Source organism: Drosophila miranda (genome assembly GCF_003369915.1).
Source record: "Drosophila miranda strain MSH22 chromosome Y unlocalized genomic scaffold, D.miranda_PacBio2.1 Contig_Y1_pilon, whole genome shotgun sequence".
NCBI lineage: Eukaryota > Metazoa > Arthropoda > Insecta > Diptera > Drosophilidae > Drosophila > Drosophila miranda.
The window spans coordinates 53227890-53235107 of NW_022881603.1; the positions used below are offsets into that span (position 1 = coordinate 53227890).

Below are 7218 nucleotides of genomic sequence, written 5' to 3' on the forward strand. Positions count from 1 at the left end.
TTTATCTTATCCACTAACTTAGATGTAGCAAACGTGGGGAGGAACACACCTTCGTGGGTCCCACCTCGTCAAACGTGCTAGACCTAACTCTTGTCACGGGAAAGAGTACCTTGGTATCTGACTGGAGAGTCCTCGAAAGACCATCCTTTTCAGACCATAAGTACATTCAGTTCAAGTGCGAATTCAAACACTCTTCGAAGATAACAGTCTATAGAAACCCCCGAAACACAAACTGGGTAAAGTTTAAAAAGACTGTTACTTCGAAGCTCGCGAATCCGGGCTCAGTGAAATCCGCGGAGGATATAGAGAAGTCCCTAAAGACCCTATCCAACGAGTTACTGAACGCCTACCATGCATCGTGCAAACCCTCGAGAACGAAGAGGAGGTCCAAGCCACTCTGGTGGAACCGAGATCTCTCTCTCCAAAGGAACAACCTCAAGGAATTCTTCAAGATCGCCAAACAAGCGAACGAAGAGATTGTCAATGAGGAATATAAAATCCTACTTAGGAGCTACAAGAAGGAAATACGTAAGGCACAAAGGAACTCGTGGATTAACTTCTGCTCCAACATTGAGAAAGTGCCCGAAACCGCTAGGCTCCGGAAGCTGCTCTCAAAGCAGCCCACAGTACAGAGCCAACTAAAACTAGACAACGGACAGTGGACAGAGGGCAGTAAAGAAGCCCTAACAGCACTAATGGAGGCGCACTTCCCTGGATGCACCGAGGTCACTGACGCCAAGGAGCATCAGGACCTAGCAACTGAGGAACAGCACCCCCCAATAGTTCTGTTAACCACTAAGAGAATCCACTGGGCCATAGACTCCTTCGCGGCCATAAAAGCACCAGGACTGGACGGGATATTCCCAGCCATGATGCAGTTGACCAAAGAGGTTATTATCCCATGGCTTCGCAATATACTCAGCATGCCTAAGTACGGGCTATATCCCCATCCAATGGAGAACCTCGAGGGTTGTCTTCCTCCCTAAGGCAGGAAAGTGCAGCCACGTGAGTCCCAAGGATTACAGACCGATAAGCCTTACCTCCTTTCTACTAAAAACACTAGAAAAGCTGTTGGATTTACACATCAGGAATGAGGTAGGAGACTGATGTCAATAAACCAACACGCCTACACCAAGGGGAAATCAGTGGAGACGGCACTACACTCGCTAGTAGCCACCATCAAGAGCGCCCTTCACAACAAAAAGTATGCTTTGGGAGCATTTGTGGACATCTCAGAAGCATTCAACAACGTGGCAACAACCGCAATAACAAGTCGCCTAGAAGCGAATAACATACACCCTGCAATCAACGTCTGGATCAAAAACCTCCTAAGTTGTAGACGGGTGCAATCGGAGTGGGGCACCGCTTCCATGGTAAAGGGGGCACACAGAGGCACACCACAAGGTGGAGTCCTATCGCCACTACTGTGGAGTTTGGTGGTCGACGACCTCATTAAGAGATTTGAAAGGAAGGCCCCAAAAATAACAGCCTATGCAGATGACATAAGCATACTTATTACGGGTGTATGTCCATCGACCCTCAGCTCCATAATGAAACGTACACTCAGGGAGATACGTGAGTGGGCGGAAGAGGTAGGACTCAGTATCAACGCGGACAAGACGGACCTCATCCTCTTTACCAAGAGGTACAAGGTACCGATATGGACCCCCCCGAAAATTGACCAAACTAGGCTGACTCCAAAATCACAGGTGAAATACCTAGGCACAGTACTGGACAGCAAGCTGGCATGGAGGCCCAATGTAGTGGAAAGGGTGAAGAAGGCTACCATTGCGCTTTATGCATCCAAGAAGATGCTCAGCAGCACATGGGGCCTGTCACCTGCTCTAATGCACTGGATCTACAACTCGGTGGTGCGACCAACTCTGCTGTATGGAGCCTTAGTGTGGTGGCAGGCTATTGAAAAGAAGACATACCATAAGCTTATGGAAAAGACTCAGCGACAGGCTCTGCTCTGTATTACAGGGGCGCTGAGGTCAACCCCAACAAAAGCACTCGAAACTATACTCGGAATCGACCCCCTGGACATTTACGCTCGCCTGATTGCGGGAAAGGCAGCACAACGCCTTATAGCATCAGGAAACCTATCCATACAGGGATACGGGCACAGTTCAATTGGCAGGGACATGACCAGATCAACTGATTACATGACCCCCCAAACTTGCCTTGACGTCAAAACAACCACATCTTTGGGACCTGAAGACTGGAAAATTGGAAGGGACCAAACTGAGCACCTCAATATATACACAGACGGCTCCAAGATGGAAGGAGGAGTAGGAGCGGGCCTATACTGTACAGACCCTGAGATAAGGCTGTCGTATAAGCTACCGGACCAATGCAGCATACTCCAGGCAGAAGTTTTTGCCAACGGGAAGGCAGCGGAGGTCGCTCTCCTAACAGAACGAGCACACGATGCGGTCAACCTATTCGTCGACAGCCAAGCGGCGATAAGATCCATGCAGTCGTCCGCGGTCAGTTCCAGAAGTGTCTTGGCGAGCAGGGAGGCATTAGACATCCTAAGCACGACAAAGACAGTGCGGATCTATTGGGTTCCCAGCCACCAGGGCATCGAAGGAAACGAAGCGGCGGACGTACTAGCTAAGGAAGGCGTCGGGCTGGAGAATAGGAGAACCGAGAACGTGCCTGTCTCCCTTAGAACGCTGCAATGCGATCTAGAGAAGCAGGCTAGAACACAGACTGATAACAGGTGGAACAGTACCACCACCTGCAAAACCTCGAAGATAATGTGCAAGGAACGCAACGAGAAACTTAGCCACTACCTACTGCACCTACCACGAAAAGACTGTAGATTGCTAGTGGGAATACTTACAGGTCACTGTCTGTCCCCCCCATCCGGATAACTAAGGGCCATATTGGCCTATGCGTGGCCCCGCTGAGGGCCGTCCGGGTTAACCTAACCTAACCTACATTGGCAATTTACATTTAAGCTTGAATTACAACAATAATGTTCTTTTGAATTTTTGCGGGCAATTGACATTAACATTAACATCTAGAGACATGTTTACATTCTATCAGTCCGGCAGCCCTATTTCGACATTCGCAACAATTGACGTACATTTATACAAACAGGTGGTCACAAAGAGATGAGTATTGAACAAAATTGCAACATTAATGACATTTATAGACTAATTTAATTCTATTTATTTTCTATTTCAGGTACTGGAGGATCATCGTCGTCGTCCGGAGCAGTGCGGATGGCACAGGGCGCATCCGCCTCAGCGCTATAGGTGCACGTGTGTGTGATGCAGCAGATCACGCATCTGCGGCATCAGAATTGGCAGAGGCAGGATCCAGGAGTTGGCGTGAATGGTGATGGTGATGGTGTTTGGCGAGCGACTCTGGTCCGGCCGCCCACGTTGCTTCTACCTGGAGATCTGGGGATTGGCACTGGTCCGGCCAATCAGGGTGCGTTGACCAGTGGAAATGGCCGCAAATGAGTGCGGATTGGCTGCATCCGAGTGGCTGCTGGTCCGGCCACCCAGGATGCACTGTCGATGTAGATGGAGATGGCGCGCTGGCCATTGTCGTCTGAATTGGCTGGCCTCGTCGTTGGATTGCTGCTGCTGTTTTGTTATGATGATGGCGTGACGTCACGGCCATCGGTTGACGGCAGCGTAATCGGAGGGGCGTCCAAATTGGGCCCAACTTGCAACACAATGCTGCGGCTGGTGGTGAGGCAGGTACTGGAGAGGCTGATCTGTGAGTGTATTGTCAGGTAAGTGTGATTAGTAGAAGTATTGGCTATTTTGTGTTGGTGGGGGTATTGATGTTTTTCTCCTTTTAGCGGCAGCCTGTGGATTTGATGTTGTTGGCGACGGCGATAGGGCCTTCAAATTTCGCCCATTTGGCTGGAATTGGATGGCGAAATTGACGTGGCAACTGCTGGAGAGGCAGCTCTATCGGAGGCGTGGCAGGTACGTATGTTTTGTGTGTGTTTGGACCATTTTGTGTTGATGTGTGTATTGACGTCATTTTTGGTTTGTTTACAGTGGCTGCTCTGGACCTGTGCGGTGGATTGTCAGGAGCGTCGTCAATAAATCCTAAAATGTCGTCCAATTGGCATCAAATGTGTGGTGTTGATGACGGGGCAGCTGCTGAAGGGGCAGATCCGTCGGAGGCGTGGCAGGTACGTGTGATTATTGTGAGTTTTGTCCATATTTTGTTGGTATGCGAATTGACGTCATTATACCCGATACTCAAAACGAGTATTGGGGTATATTAGATTTGTGGTAAAAGTGGATGTGTGTAACGTCCAGAAGGAATCGTTTCCGACCCCATAAAGTATATATATTCTTAATCAGCATCAATAGCCGAGTCGATTGAGCCCTGTCTGTCTGTCCGTCTGTCCGTCCGTCCGTCCGTCCGTCCGTCCGTCCCCTTCAGCGCCTATTGCTCAAAGACTATAAGAGCTAGAGCAACGATGTTTTGGATCCAGACATCTGTGATATGTCACTGCTACAAAAAAATTTCAAAACTTTGCCCCGCCCACTTCCGCCCCCACAAAAGACGAAAATCTGTGGCATCCACATTTTTAAAGATACGATAAAACCAAAAACGCAGAATCGTTGAGGATGACTATATGTTTTGGAATGTAAAATCTCAACCAGATCGTATAATTATTATAGCCATAATCAAGAACACAATTTCATTCTTTCTCGCTCTGTCTCTCTCTTCATGGTCTTGGCTTTGCCAATTGCAAAATATGAGTTCAAGGATCTCAGAACCTATAAGATCCAGAGCAACCAAATTTGGTATCCACACTCCTGTGATATCGGACCTTGACCGTTTCGTGTCCAAATTTCGCCACACCCCCTTCCGCCCCCGCAAAGGACGAAAATCTGGGGCATCCACAAATCTCAGAGACTATTAAGGCTAGAGTAACCAAATTTGGTATCCGCACTTCTGTTAGATCTCACTATAAAACGTATATCTCAGAATTTCGCCCCACCCCTTCCGCCCCCACAAAGGACGAAAATCTGTTGCATCCACAATATTGCATATTCGAGAAAACTAAAAACGCAGAATCATAGATAATGACTATATCTATCAGATTGCTGAATCTGGATCAGATCGGATTATTTTTGTAGCCAAAAGCAAGAAATCAATTTGCAGTGGCCACGCAGCGCCCGACGTCACGCTCAGACTGATTTTCTGTCTCTCTCGCACGCACTCTTTGTCGTGTGGTTCAATATTAGCGGCGTCTGCCGCAGGAGAGCCATACTGACTTAGTATCGGGTATAACTGTAGAGTTGCGGTGTACGCAGCAACTCACAACGTTCCCCCTCGTTATACCCGATACTCAAAATGAGTATTGGGGTATATTAGATTTGTGGTAAAAGTGGATGTGTGTAACGTCCAGAAGGAATCGTTTCCGACCCCATAAAGTATATATTTTATATTATATGCAGCTACAGCAGCTGCAACAGCAGCCGCAGCGCGAACAACAACAGCGACAGCAGCAGCAGCAGCTTGCCAATGCACGCTCCCGGCAGAAGATGCAGCCGAAACGCCAATCTTTCGAGGGATCCTGCAGCCAGGCACTGTTGGAGAATACGCAGAGGATGACGCGATTGGAAAAGAGGCTGGAAGTGATGATGTCACTACTCACCTCGCTCATCCAATCCCAGGCAGTGACGGCAACTCCAGCAGTTCCAGAAACCTCGGAAAATCCACCAACAATGGCAGCAGCAACAGTGGTTGCCCCAGCTCCAGCAGCCAGGCCACCACGATCACAGCCACCACAAAAAACGTTAGGGCCAACGCCAGCTGCCATTCCAGAGACGGATCCTGAAATGGATGAAGAAAATGATGACGATGAGATGTGGACAGATGACATTAAGGCCTACGCCCGCAACATGAGGTACCAGCTTGACAACTAATTGGACACATCTCTGCCACTGCATTGGATTAAATGAACAACGGACGCTGCCGCCATCAAAGCCATTAAATAAAACATAAACGAATAAAAATGCTGCCATACACACTTGCAAAATAATACGGCCGGACAAATTCAAATCGAATGCAGTGCGTTGGTGATTGCTAGAATAGCCAAAAACAGACACACACACACAAACACCCATTACACTTGGGCGGCTGGACCTGTGCCGTTCGAGTTATGTGTGTCGTGTCCGCCATCGTCCTTAGTTGGTGGCCGGATCCAGTGCCATGGCATTCAGAGTGCCCTATGGTCCTGGAAAAGGAAAAAATCCATCAGCCACACATACGATTAAAAAGGGCTCTCAAAATACTTACCGCCAGCCATTCAGACACACACACATAAACATCCATTACACTTGGGCGGCCGGACCTGTGCCGTTCGAGTAGGTGTGTCATGTCCACCATTGCCCTCAACTGGTTGCTGGAACCAGGTGCCGTGGCATTCAGAGTGCCATGTGCACCTGGAATGGAAATACACACACACACATAAACATCCATTACACTTGGGCGGCCGGACCTGTGCCGTTCGAGTTATGTGTGTCGTGTCCGCCATCGTCCTTAGTTGGTGGCCGGATCCAGTGCCATGGCATTCAGAGTGCCCTATGGTCCTGGAAAAGGAAAAATCCATCAGCCACACATATGATTAAAAAGGGCTCTCAAAATACTTACCGCCAGCCATTCAGACACACACACACAAACATCCATTATACTTGGGCGGCCGGACCTGTGCCGTTCGAGTAGGTGTGTCGTTGACCGCCATTGCCCACAGCTGGTGGCCGCACCAGTGCCACTCGCTCTACATTAGGGCCACAATTGCCGACGCACACACACACTCACATCCATTTCACTTTGGCGGCCGGACCCGTGTCGCCACAGTAATATGTGTGCCGTTTACTCCTGGCTCCCAGCTGGTGGCCGGACCAGTGCCACTGGTTCTCCAAGAGGGCAGCCACAGCCACAACGACGACGAGATGCTAATTGCACCTACTTCTGACGACTTCGGATGACGCCAATTTCGACGACCAGGGGGACGACGGGCTCGGCCGGTATGCAACGCAATGTCTTTACAAGCATTGTGTTTTGCTATGCCGGCCGATGCTCCGCTGTTTCTTGTCTTCCCTGTTATTATAGAAAAAGATATAGACATTATTTTAAATTATGTTTATTGTAATATTGTAAACGTAAATCAATTGTACCTGTTTTGTCTCGTCTTTGTTCCAGTGTAGTATCTCTACTACACTA

The 7218-nt window shown here is 48.8% G+C and overlaps 1 long non-coding RNA gene across 1 annotated transcript; it reads left to right on the forward strand.

The window, feature by feature from the left end:
* The first annotated feature begins 3831 nt into the window (after positions 1–3831).
* On the forward strand, positions 3832–5490 carry LOC117189338. Its single transcript, XR_004473356.1, has 3 exons — positions 3832–3953; positions 4029–4165; positions 5448–5490. It is a non-coding gene; the product is annotated as an uncharacterized LOC117189338 (long non-coding RNA).
* Positions 5491–7218: the final 1728 nt, after the last annotated feature.